Raw genomic sequence first — 13,670 nt, 5'->3', positions numbered from 1 at the left:
GCGTCGCTGCTGCCGCTGCTGCCGCCGCAGCCGGGCCGCGATGACAACAATCCCCGCGGAACGCACCGCGCCCGAGGCTCGGCGAACCGCGCGCGCACGCCAGACACCCTCCCGCTGACCCGCCAAACAGCCAGGAGCCAGGCCAGCCGAGGCTGTTAGGTCCTCTGCACCGAAGCGAAACCAGATCCCAAGAGGATGGATGAGCAGCTTTCCCCATCGCCTGGCCTGCCCGTGGGGACATCACTGGGAACCCAGGTCCTCGCCCTTCTCCAGATTCTGTGATAATAAGACCCGCTGTGCTTCCCCAAGAACCCGGCAGTTCATCATACCTGGCCCCCTGCCTTCTGGCGTTGTCCGTCCTTGTCATCCAACCTGTTTATTTAGGCAAAGGAGAACGTGTCCTATTAAAAATGAAGATTATACACACACAGAAAATTAATAAGAAAGATTTTTTTTAATCCAGAAGAGAATAGAAATGACCTCTATCCATCCAGAAGTAACCTCTGGCAACATTTTGGTGTCTTTGCTTCAGTGCATAGATAAGTATTTTTAATGGAATACCCCCTATGTAATATTTTGGAACCTACTTTATTTTAGCTTAATATTTTGCAAGAGCTTCCACATCATTAAAAAAAAAAAAATCCAACAGCATCATTTTGATGACTGCATAATATTCCACAGCACAGTTGTACCATAAATTAAAACCAATTAGATAGCTTCAGGAAGGATTAGTCTATGGTTACTAATCTAGATAGTGTTAACATTAAGTTGTTTCTTTTATTATTGTTACTATTACAAACAGTGCTGTGATTGTTATGATGAACTTCCATTTTAGATAAAACTTTGCCCTAATATGGCATCTTTTCTTAGAATGAATACCTAGAGGAAATTGTACCAGGTCAAAGGGAATTAACCGTTTTGTTAAATATTGCCAAAATTACCTTCATTGAGGCAGCCTCAATCTACACTCCCATCTGCAGTGTATTAAGTGCCTCTCTCTTGCCAGGGCAAACTGTTATCAGACCTGTCCATCTTGGTCCATTCAGGGGCTTCAAAAGAATGGCATCACAGTGACACTTTAATTTGCCCTTGGAAGTGGCTGTACCAATTGACGGTCACACTAGCTATGTGTAAGTACCTTTCCCCCCAAGCCCCCACCAAACTAATTTTTTAATTAGGAAAATTTTTAAACATACAAAATAAGTACAGAAAATAAAAGATTCAAACACATTTGTATGCAACAGATTCTTTTTTTTTTTTGAATGAAGGTAGATTTATTCAGAGAGATACATTGAAAGGCAAGAGAAAGGCCACGAGGTGTGGGGCTTGGGTGCTCAATAGATTCTTAAGCATCTGTCCCTTGCTAGATCCCATACCTGGACATTTAAGCTTCCTTCCAATTTCTCATGGTTATAAACAATGGTGTGGAGCTGGGGATGTTCAAACCACCTAGCCCAGCAATCCCAACCCTTTCTTAAATATTGCCATTCTGTTCTCCAGAATGTGTGCCAATCTAATGAGTGTGCAATATTAGTTCCTTTTTATTTAATTTATGTGATGTTTGATTATTAGGAGGGAGGAACATCCTTTCTTATGTTTCAAAGTCACTTGGTGTCTTCATTGTCATTGGGCCTTTTCCACCGGAGATGTTTATAAATTCTGGGCCAAATCCTTTCTCGGTTAAGTATGCACCAAAGAGCTTCTCCAAGTCTAAGTTTCATTTTTCACTTTATGGTACTTTTAATGTGTAAAAGGATTTTTTTTAATATTTTAATGTAGTCAAATTTATTGCAGTTTTTTTTGTTGTTGTTGTTCATGGTTTGTGCTTCTGGTCTTGTGGTTAAGAAATCTTTTCCTACCCTGAGATCATAAAAACATTTTCTTTCATTTTCATCCAAAACTTTTAAAGTCATGCTTACTCAGATGTAGGTCTTTAATCCATTTGAATATGGTTTGATGTAGAGATCTAGTTTATTTTTTCCATATGGATAACCAGTTGTTCCAGTGCTCTTGCTTAAAGTCCTTATTTCCCCACTAATTTGAAATCGCATCTCTGTTAGATACAAACTTCCATATGTGTGTGGGCCTGTTTCTGGGCTCTATTCTGTCTCTCCCTGTGCTAATACCACTTCCTTATTGCTTAATTGAACTAGTTTTAAGTCTTGCTGTGATGAAGGAATGAGTGAGCCCCTGATACGTTGATCTGCCTCTTCAAAACTGTCCTGGCATTCTTCTTTCTTTGCTCTTATACATATTAGAATCAACCTGTGAGCCTCAAAAAACTTCATTTGAATTTTAATAGGAACACATTCAATTCATAAATTTCAGAAAATTAACACCTTTAGAAATTGATTCTACAAATCCATCAATACTGAGTATCTTTCTATGTATTTAGGTCTTCAGGAATTTTTTTAAATTTCATACATAAACGTTTTCTACACCTTATGTTAGATTTATTACTAGGGACCTTTATATTTTGGGTTGCTATTTTCAGATGTATATTTTCTAAACTAAGTTCTTCTCATTGCTCAAGGACAGTGAATAAAAATGTACTTTTGTATAGCCAGCCATCTTGCTGAACTTTATTAATGTTAACAATTTGTTCTTAGACTCTCCGTTAAAACGCTTTTATAGTCATAAATTATTTAGAGGGATCCCCCCCAAAATTCCAAGTATGTGGTTTGCTTTGAATTGTTGCTGCTAGTGTCTAGCAGTTGGGTATGCTCAAAACGTGGTCTATATGATTCTTTGCTGCTTACCAGGAAATGCTTTGTGACCTAATATGCGGTCTTTTGGTAAATGTGTCATGGGTTTTGGGGAAGAACATTCATTTGCCACATGGGTTGCTGATCAGCCTTGCTCAGTGTGTTATTCAACTCTATATCCTTACTCTTTGTCACTTAAACTGTCAGTTATCAAAAGAGATGTGCCCAAAAATACCCCTGTAACTAAGAAATTGCTCATTTAACTTTGGAATTGTATCAATCTATTGCCTCATGTAACTTGATGCTATGTTTAGGTGCCTGCAAGTTATGATCTCTTCCCAGTGCATTTGTTCCTTCTTCTTCTTTCTTTAGTAACCATTTTCCCTGTAACATTCCTTTTTAACTTCAAAGACAATTTGTCTACTCTTATTATAACCACATCACTTTCTTTGGGCTAATATTTTGCCAGTATTTTCTATACTTTTACATTCAATATTTCTTTGTATGTTCTATTTTTTTAAGTATATCATTAGATTTTTCTAATCCAACTGACTACTGACTGTCTTTTGAAGTGAGTTTGATTTTACTTTTTTTTCTGAGCTCTGCTATTTTGAGTTTATTTCAGGCATCTTGTTCCATGCTTCAATCTTAACTTGATTCTCCTCTGCTTCTTTATTCTCTCTTACATCTATTTTATATTGATGACTCTTTTTGTATTCAGTAGTGTTCTCTGCTAGTTTGAAAGCTATACAATTTCTCATCTTAAGTAATTAACCTTTATAGAGCTTTAAATTTAAATTTTTCCCCCTGTGCTATACAGTACGTCCTTGTTGTTTATCTATTTCATGTGTAGTGGAGTGTATCTGCTAATCCCAGACTCCTAAATTGTCCCTTCCCCCTTTCCCCTTTAGTAACTATAAATTTGTTTTCTATGTCTGCGATCCTGTTTCTGTGCTGTAAATAAGTTCATTTGTACTATTTGTTAGATTCCACATAGAAGTGGTATCGGATAGAATTTGCCTTTGTCTTCCTTACTTCACTTAGTGTGATCATCTCCCGGACCATCCATGTTGCTGCAAATGGCATTATTTCATTCTTGTTTTATGGCTGAGTCGTATTCTGCTGAATACGGAGATCAAAGCCACTTTATCCAATCATCTCTCGATGGACATTTAGTTTGCTTTCATGTCTTGGCTCTTGTAAACAGTTACCCAACTTTTAATAAGCACAGTCTATCTAATAAAGTCTAAAGTTAATTAGTAATCAACACCCTTCTCCCCAAAATGCCTGACTGCCTGACTTCCGCTCATCCCCTGCCCTGCTTACATAGTACTGTGACCTAGACCTTCATTCCACCTTTCTACTCCTCAATTAGACCTTTCTATATGATAAATATTTGTTTACACTTAACAAGTATCATGCATCCCACTGCTTCTTCTTAGGGTCAGTGTCTTCTGAAGTATAATCTTGTGTAATTCTTTCAGCAAAGATCTGTTCATGGTAAATCTTTGTTTTCGTTTGTCTGAAAATGTTTGTTTTGCCTATATTCCTAAATGATAATTTAGTTACAAGTAGATGGCTGTTTTCTCTTAACACTTTGAATATATGATTCCATGCTATTCCACCGTTGCTGTTGCAAAGTTCTGGACAATCTGATACTCATTCTTCTGTAGGCAACCCATCTAATTATCTGCAAGTGCTTCTAAGCTTTTGTGTTTCTGCTTGGTCTTGTTTGGGGTATGCTGTGTTGTGCTGTGTTTAGTAGAGAATTTTGTGTTATTTAACCTGCTGAGGTTCATAGCTTTCATCAGGTTCTGGAAAATTCTCGCTTATTCTCTTGGAATATTGCCTGACCTCCATTCTCTCTGCTTGTTTCCTTCCTTATGTTTGTTTCAACCAGGTGCCCCCAAAAGTAGTAGTAGCCTATGACAGCATTTTATATTAATCTCTTGGAGGGGTATGTCCTGGACCACACTAGTAATTTAAATTTAAATAGCACATCCTTGTGAGGGCGCCTCTGTGATGATGAATTTTAAGGGGAGGCTTTTGTTTAAAAAACAACAGCAACAAACAACAATAAAAAGCAAGCTTCCTTGTCATTTCTCCGGTTGAGAAGGCAACTGTTTTCAGTTCATCCTAACACTGGGGGGTGGGAGGGTGCTCTCAGTTCCAACTTTCTACTCTCCTCGGGCTCAGGCTTCCTCTTGTGGGCCTGCTGGGTATTAAAGTCTAAGCTCCTTACTCCCCAGTCGATCCTGAAGCCCAAACAACCGCTCTTTCCCACCTGCACCCCCTCCGTCCTCCTCCCCCCTCCCCGCCCAGAAGCCCCAGGTCAGCTCACGAGGCTTATGGCAGTTCTTCCAGATTGCCCGTAATCTCTTACAGGCAGGGCTAGGCACGAGCTAGGCTTATTCATTATTTCTAGAAAGTTGCCAAAGGTTGGGGGGGGGTGTGCTGTATTACACAGAAAACTGTATTCCTGAAAATAGAACTGCCCAACCTATTATTTAAGAGTCTAAAAGTGTGACTTCACAGAAACTCCCTCTTAACCCACTGAATTACCCACATGGGTTTTCACCTTACCAGATTCTTCCCCATCTTCTAAGTAGCCCCTCATACTGAGGTAGGAACACACTTCTGAGAAGGCCACTCCTTAGGAACCGCTCTCAAGTGGCACAGGCCACGTTACTGTAAGTGTGTCTTGGACGTGGCAGTGGATGGGACAGCAACACTCCAAGTCCCACCTTGGGGTCTTCCTTCAACAAGTGAGACGAGTTCATAGATGGGCTGGAAGGAGAAAAGAAAAACGAACACGAGGAAGTGCGTGTTATCTTTCTGAAACCACTAGCTGTCACCTTCACGTGTTTAAAAAGAGAAAAACCCGAAATCATCAGAAGGCGCTGTGGTTGCCCGTGCTCACTGCCGCGGCGGGCAGGCACTCACCGTGGGCCGAAAACAAAGGTAACCAAGGCGCTCCCACTTCTGCTGACCCTCAGGCCCTCCCTTCTCAGGCAGCTTCGCCGGGACTGAGGCTTTGCGGTCTCACGTCTCTGAGAGAACTTGCCAGCGCCGTGCCCTCATGCTGGGACTCAGACCCTGGAGAACCCTGGAGGGGTTTGGAGGCCGGGGAGGAGAAAGCTCGAGAATTTACCCCAGTTCTCTTCACCTACCCCCTGGGCAGGGGCTTTCTGGGGGACGGGCATGGAAGGGAGGAAGTTTTAGTTCACTCTTAAACATTACTAAGCAGCATGTAAGTTGTGCGTTGGAAAAGACTGTTCTCAAGAAGGGTCTGTGGGAGGACACTCTTTCTCCAAGGGGACCTTGCTTTGTCTCTCAACACGACACAATTTCTGTCTGCAGGGCCACGGTTGGGGGTGAGGAGTGTGCCATGCAGAGGCTGAGGGTGGTTCTACCAGGAGGGGAGGGGCTGGTGAGGACAGGATTCAGAGAAGGGGGAGGCTGGACCAGGAGAAAAGGGAAGAGGGAGTAAAACATGCCTTTGAGGGCAAGTCCTGCAGGATGGGCCAGTGAACACACTTCTGATGAAACACTGAGCACATCACAAATATGCAAAAGTGGTTCATGATTGACAAGGAGGAGCTCATCGGATGACTGCTGCTGGCTGGCAGGGCGCAGAGCCCATGGTGGCTGGGCTGGGCACCCCTCTCTCCACCCAGACTCTTGCCGCTTGGGTGGACCCACGTGACAGAGGAGGAAGTCCTATAAAAAAAGAATGGCGGGGTTCCTCCTTTGCCCCCAGGGTGCCTCGTGAACCTCCTTTCCAGAGAAGGGTTTTTGAATGAAAAGAATGCACTTGAACTAATCTTGCCAACAAATCTACCACAGTCAAGCCCTGCCAAGAGTCAAGGTTTGTGGCCAAGCACCTCGTGACCCACAAACAGCCCTGTGAGGAGAGCTCTTATCAGCTGGCCACAGGATTTGGGGGGCCCCCCTCCCACAGCCCCGCCCTCAAGCCGATAGAACCTTCAAATACACTTTCCACCACTCAAGCTGCTCCCAGGGGCTTTGAGAACCACCGAGAGGCTGAGAGGGAAACCCAGAGCGTGGCTGTGTAAATTATGTTTTTTAATAAAATTCCCCCATTAGGTTTTTCCCTTTGGGCTACTTCTTAGTCACTGTACTTTCCAGTGATGTGCTCATTTGTTCATTTAATGAACACAGTAAATAGAAAGGACTCTTATTTCTGTACTTTTCTGGCTTGCCGGCTTTTTTTTCCTCTGAGAAACTAGAAGCATTTAGAGCTGCTGTTGCACATCCGTGAGGGAGGAAGGGGGCAGATGACACGATTCCCATGGGGAACGTGAAGAAATCACACCACATAGGATGACTTCCTGGTGTTACAGTGACAGCTACGCTGGAGTGCCCTGTTCACAGCTCCTGATAATCAATTTGACCATGTGAGAAGGGAGGCAATTGGGAGTAGTGGGGTCCACGGCAAAGTGAACAGCCACAGCCCATCTAAAAGGAACAGCCAATTGTTGCTAATGTGAAAATGTTAACCCAGTCTTGCCAAATCTTTCTGGTTTTTTTCCCCAGAGAAGCTGAGAATTTAGATATTTATATGAAATCTCTTGAACGCTGCAAACCATTAATTTTCGTTTAAAACGCTACACAAGACAAACCGAACACATCCGTGGCTGTCATTTATGTCAGAGGATACATTTGGTGGTAGCAGCCTTGTCTGGAACCTTGCAGAGAAGATCCTTGATGGCCTGGGTCAGCATGAGGGACTGGTTGCCTCACAGGAAGCTGGATGACGGATTTCAGTTGAGAGAGAAAAAGATCATGCTGAAAGGAGAGAGACTTAACAGTCGGATGCCAGTGACGAAGTTCTCCATCGCCATTTGGCTCCGGGCCCTTCCCATCACAGCTTAATTGGAGTCACGTAAGTGTTACAGAACGACTCATTAATATTTTTCTTCTTTGGGGGTATGACACCCATAATAACCAGGCAAGTCATAAAGCATCTGTCTTAGCCATTTACATGCTTAACTGTCTGGATGATGCTCGAGAAGGTCTGAAGAGCTCCCAACCGCACCGGCGGCAGAACAACAGGGATGGTCTTGGCGAGGAATAGGGGGCGAGGAAGCAGGCCAAGAGATGCTCGTGGGGACCACACAAGCTCACTCAGCACCCCAGACACGGACCCACTCTCCAGCTGTCTGTCAGCAGAATTCTGCTCTTCAGAACAGAGAGCAGGAGGCGGGCATCCTGTCCAGTGTGACTAAAAGCTATGAACACCAGCACCTTCTCTTTTTCCCAAAATGGCATTTAGCTGGAGACACAGTAGAGCTCTCAGGAGGTCCTACAACAGCCTTCCAGGTGTTGATTTTCTAGTATCGGGTCCTGGTGTTCACTCCCCTCTGCTCTGCATATGCACGAATCATTCTCCCAGAGATGAGTCATTTGTAAGATGATGGTATTTGTTTAACACCAGATGTTGCTTGCTTTTCCTCACTTCTTAGCTGTCTGTAGCCCTGGGGATGGTTACACAAATGATGGTTTTGAGGAAGGCCAGGAGAGGTCTCCCCCACCCGAACAGATCTGTGAGCAGCTGCCCGAGAAGGAGCTGAGTTAGCAGAGTGCTCATCTCTAAGTGCGATGCCAATGGGGGTGCTTCGTGCACAGAAGCATCTGAGCATCTTTAAGGGTTTCATTTTGTAGAACAGATACCAACAGTGCCTTGGAAAGGACATTCCACTAGGACCTGAAAGAGAAAAGAAAGTAACATCTACTGAGGGGTACTCACCACACACACACGCCACACCGCTCAATCTTTATGATAATTCTGATGGGTGATATTCAGGTGTCTACTTCTACACCTGAGGGAACCGATAGCCACACAGGCCTGACCCAAGAGACTTGTGTAGATAATCACATGACTTGGACTTTCCAGATTTTGAATTCTCTGTTCCACAATCCCTGGCTGGGACTACAGAATCTGTGCTCACTCTGTTGTTTGGCTGGAAGGAGCCCAGTGGCCCAAAGCTTTTCTGCCTACAAAAGGTACTCTATAAGTGCTATATATATATATATAAAACTGAATCACTATGCTGTACACCAGAAATTAACACAACATTGTAAACCAACTATATTTCAATTAAAAAAAAAACAAGAAATGCTAACCATTAAGGGAAAAAATAAAAGAGTTGGCTATGTTAAAATTAAAAACATTCATGTATCAAAAGATACCATAAAGAGAGCAAAAGATGAATCGGGAGAGTAGGAAAAGATATTTGCATCACGTGTAACTTTATGAAGGCCTAGGATCCTGAATGCATACAGAACTCCTACCGCGCAGAAGAGTTCACGAAACAGGCCTGAGACTGCCTGTCCTTAGAAAGGCCTGCTGGCAGGGCTGACTTTTGCCTGGAGTCTGGGAACGTGGCTAATCAACAGTTCCCTACACTCAGATAACATTCTCCCCAAATGATAGGAGTGGCTTTTTGCAGTGGTGAAAATGTTCTGGAATCAGTGGTGATGGCTGCAGAATTTTGTGAATATACTAAAACCCACTGAACTGTACACTCTAAATGGTGAATTTTATGGTGTGTAAATTATATCTTAATTTTAAAACACAATACTTAGAATATTAACCCAGATATATATGTATATGTATCTAGAAGGAAATAGACCAAACTGTGGGGAAAAAAAACTTACTCTATAAATAAATATCCTCTATGTCGCACAAAGGAGCATCAAGCCAAAAGGGAAGAGAAAACTCAGATTTGCTTGTGGTCATTCATTTACGTAGTAGAGAGGCAAACAAGCTAAAGAAAGCTCCTTAAAAACACACAGTAACTTACCCGAGAGCAAAATCCTGTGACGTCACTAAATTAAAGGGTAACTTTCTTATGTCTCATGGCTAACAGAAAAGATCTTGCCTAAAGATTTAAACACGATGGGACAGTCAAAGGTCTACTGTTCCCAAGACAGGCTTGTCTGGGGACTTGAGTCCAAAAAGCCCACCTGTAAAAGGGGGTCTGCACGTGGAGCTGGGTGTCGTAGACAGACACAGAGCTTTCCAAAAGCTGTGGGAGGCGTGAGATTTGGGGGAGCCTTTATTCATCACAGAGCATCCCCACTGATCTGCATATTTTAACAAACTGATGTTTGGGGTTTGAAACCTGTTCTCTGTGTGATGAGACTCTTCTCTCTCGCCCAGGACCTCAGGTTACTGAGCAAGCTGCTGCTCGAGTGTCTGAGTGAGAACAACGACAATGTTGGGTTTGTGGATTTGAACATACACGTGTGTGGGAGTTGGGGGGTGTATCTCTCCAGGATCTGAGGTATCTTGTTCGGATGCGGATTCAGGGTTGGTGACGCTCAAGCACCACTTCTTTCTGAGCAAAGCAAGCTGTGCGAATGGGTGAGGGTGGAGGTGTCTGGAACCTCCCATCCCAACCCCTCCCCTTCTCCTACCCAAGTCCAGGCCCCACCTGTCCATCTTGGAACCCAGTCCCATTGGCAAATTACAGCCCGAGGGTAAGAGCTGATAGGCCCTCGCCTCTTCTCCACATAGGACCTCCTGAGACACAGCATGGAAGCAGAGATGCGTTTTTCTTACCTGTTCTTTCCTGTCCTTGTAAGCACGAGTCAGTGGGCTCCAAGTCCGGTGTGCACCTTTCTTCTGCCTCTGTGCCAATGTCTGAATTACTAGACGTGACTGAAAATAACAGGGATCTGAATCTTACTGCTTACGTCCTAACTGGCTGTAGACCATAATCTTTCATTCTTAACGAAGACTCAGATCTGACAGTCCACATCTCCCACTTGTCCCCTCACACGTGGACCCCATCCTAAGTCCATTAATTACTCCTGTTCCCCCAAAGGCTAACATTATCTACGTTTCCCTCATGGAGACCTGGGCCCTTCCTGCCAAGAGGTCTCAGTCACGGTCAGCCTCAGCTGCATGGCCAAAGCCACAATGGGGTCACCCATTCAACCAGGGCTCATTACAGCTTTGGTCCTCTGAAGGTGGCCCAGGTCCAGTTCACCTGGCTGGGACACATCATCGTCTAGGATCTAATCTCAGATGTGTGAGGATTCTCAAGATGTCTGGATAATGTAGGATCATTGAAGGTGAAGGATGGTTTTTAACACATAAGAGATCTTTTAGAAAGAGCCATGGCTTTGACTTTGGAGTCAGGGTAGGCTGTCCAGGGTAATTGACTGTTTGAGAGTCACCCTCTTGCATTCCTGTATGACAACAAGGAACCTCTCCATTCACCTGGCCTCCGCTGCAGAGGAATGCCAGGACTTTTCCTATGGTGGAGCTCATGCCAGCCCTGCAGAAAGAGTCCCACTTGACTCTCTAAGGTCTCCCTAAAGGCTTTCTAGTTGCCTTTGCGTTTTAAGGAATGTCAGGCTATACAAACTTTAAGACAAATCTCTTAGGCAAACCTCTTAGACTCAGCCTTCACAGCTTAATCCAACCCCAGAAGGTTGCCAGGGAAACAGGCTGAAAAGGAGCAAGAGGAGACTCCTAGGGGAGATGGGGACCTGAACTTCTTAGTGCTAAAATTCTGTGGGTCCATGAGGACTGTTTAATTGAGATCCTACCCACTCCCCACTCTCTTTTGCGGGCACCTCCAACCTCCCAGCCACCGCCCTTTACTCACGAAGATTTTAGGATCTGGCTCACTGTCTCTGTCCCTATCATCACAATCACAAAGACAACCTACCTACATTCTGCCCTTCAGATTTTTTAAATCTTTATTGACATCTTTTCTTCTATTCCATCTTATCCCCTCGCTCCCAGGACCATGACCTCCCCTTTCAAAGATGCCAACATTTCTTAAACCCTTTCAGGATCTTAATCCACTGTCACCACCACCTTCCTCACATCTAGCCTTCTTGCCCACTGTCCTCATGTCTCTCCTTGCCCAGCTTGGATCCCTGGCCCTTCCTTCTGCTCACCTGCATCCACATTCCCTCTACTACTTAACCCCTCTCTCTGTTTGTCGTGTTTGTTTGGCTAAATCCCAACTCTGTTGAAACTCACCTCCTTGTCTACTTAGCTCCCAAACTCAAGCCATTGTGTGAGGCCAGAGAGAAACATGTGACCAGCAGACGGGTCTTGCTTTCTATTTATGACCACAAACCTCAGGTGGGCCCTTAGCATTGTCCGAGTGATTCCCTCTTCTTCTGCCCTCTCTCCACACTTGGCCGATGACCTTGGTTCTTATTTCACTGGAAAATTAAGTCAGAAGAGCATTCTTCTCACCAACAAATCTATCAACTTCCGCATCTGGATTCTCTGGCTCCTTTCAGAATTCTCCACTTGTGCCTAATCGAGGGCATCACTATTGCCGCCTCTCTCCTGACTCACCTCTCTACTCGGTCATTTCCCTCACCCTACAAATACTCTGTAAGAATTCCTCTTGTTTAAAAACAATCTTCTATGAAAGAGGAATGGTCCTACAAGATATTAATATGTACTGTGAAACCTCTGTAATCCAAACAGTGTGATATCAAAGTCTAAAAAGACCAACAGACCAGTGGAATAAAATGGAAAGTCAACAAATAGGCGCAAATACTTAAAGAAATCTAGGTTATGATGAAGGAGATACCCCGAAATCACTGGGGTTTCCTGGTGTTGGGCCAGCTGTATTTAAAAGTTAATTTAGATCTATTTCTTGCACTATATACAAGAAGAATTGCCAAACGAATCAAAGATCTGGATGCAAAATGAAATTGCATAAATACTAGGAAGAAAACATGGATGGACTCTGATGTAACCTAAGTAGGAAAAGATTTTTTTCAATATGACTAAAACTCTATATGCTAGAATGGAGAAATTGGTAAATTTGACTACCAAAAAAAGCTTTCGCATTGTCAAAACACAAATGAAAACTGACAGAAAAATATTTGTAGCATGGCTCAGAAAGAACCCATATCTAATATTTTAAAAATTAAGAGAGACCAGAAATCCATTAGAAAAGAGGACAAAAGACATGAACAGACAGTTCATTAAAAGAAATATAAAATTGGTCCTTACACATGAAAATGTGTATTTCACTCAATAAAAAATGCAAATTAAGTCCACATTGCTTTTTTTTAACCCATCAGATTGGAAAACAATTTTTTTTCTCAAAGCTTTAACAATACCCTCTGTTGGTGAGACTAGAGAAACAGGTCCTCAGGAACACTGCTGATGGGCACGTGATATGGGACCCCCTCTATGGAGTGGAACTTGGCAATATCTAATAAAGCCATGTATGCATTTACCCTTCTCCGCAGCTATTCCTCATCTAGAAACGTATCCCAAATATGTACCTCCAGCAATATAAAAATACAGATACTCATTGCAGCATAATTTACAGTTGCAAAATACGGGAAACTACCTAAATGCCCAAGCACAGGAGATCAGTTGAATAAAATATGGCACACGCACATGCAATGAGGTACTTAGACATTAAAAAAAATATGAGGAAGAGCTCTGTGAATCGATTTGGAATGATTTCCAGGAGCTACATTTAAGTGAAAAGACAAAGTGCAAAAGAGCATATATCATCTGCTATCTTTGGTAGAAGAAAGAAGGGAAATTATAAGCTTTGCTTATATCTGCTTCTCTTTCCCAAAAGCAGCACCGGAAGAACAAATCGAAAAAGAAGGTAGTTGGTTTCCTATGGGGTGCACAGGGGGGTGCTTCTCTGAGCCTTCCTTTCTGTATGGTTTTAAGTTTGGGTAGCATTTCAGTGTTGTACATATCAAAAACAAAATTAAACTGATAATAAAGTTTAATACCCAGTACCGCTTTGCCAGGCTGGCCACACCCTGACTTCCTCCCACGGGCTCAGCCCACGGGTGTTTCGAGTGAGGTGAGCGCGCGACACAATTCTGTGCACTGCATTTGTCTGGCCAGAGGGGCCGGCCCAGAGTAGGGCACCCAACACAGACTGCGCCAGTGACACACCATATTTCTTTAGCTGCTGCCATGCA

The 13,670-nt window shown here is 43.4% G+C and overlaps 1 protein-coding gene across 3 annotated transcripts in view; it reads right to left on the bottom strand.

Annotated features, from left to right (window-relative positions):
- The window catches only part of CD83 (CD83 molecule), a 47,239-nt gene that overhangs the window by 15,946 nt on the left and 17,623 nt on the right, over window positions 1–13,670 (bottom strand). For 2 of the 3 annotated variants that reach the window (XR_010376810.1, XR_010376812.1), the window contains 5 exons: window positions 11,831–11,918; window positions 10,294–10,392; window positions 5,649–8,433; window positions 5,289–5,492; window positions 330–372 (listed from right to left, as the gene is read on the bottom strand). The gene's annotated coding sequence lies outside the window, so the exon portion shown is untranslated. Of the gene's footprint in view, window positions 1–329; window positions 402–5,288; window positions 5,493–5,648; window positions 8,434–10,293; window positions 10,393–11,830; window positions 11,919–13,670 lie in introns of all 3 variants that reach the window. The other variant, XR_010376811.1, reaches the window with a different exon arrangement.

Source organism: Camelus dromedarius, chromosome 19 (genome assembly GCF_036321535.1).
Source record: "Camelus dromedarius isolate mCamDro1 chromosome 19, mCamDro1.pat, whole genome shotgun sequence".
NCBI lineage: Eukaryota > Metazoa > Chordata > Mammalia > Artiodactyla > Camelidae > Camelus > Camelus dromedarius.
This window is presented reverse-complemented; position numbering and strand designations above follow the sequence as displayed.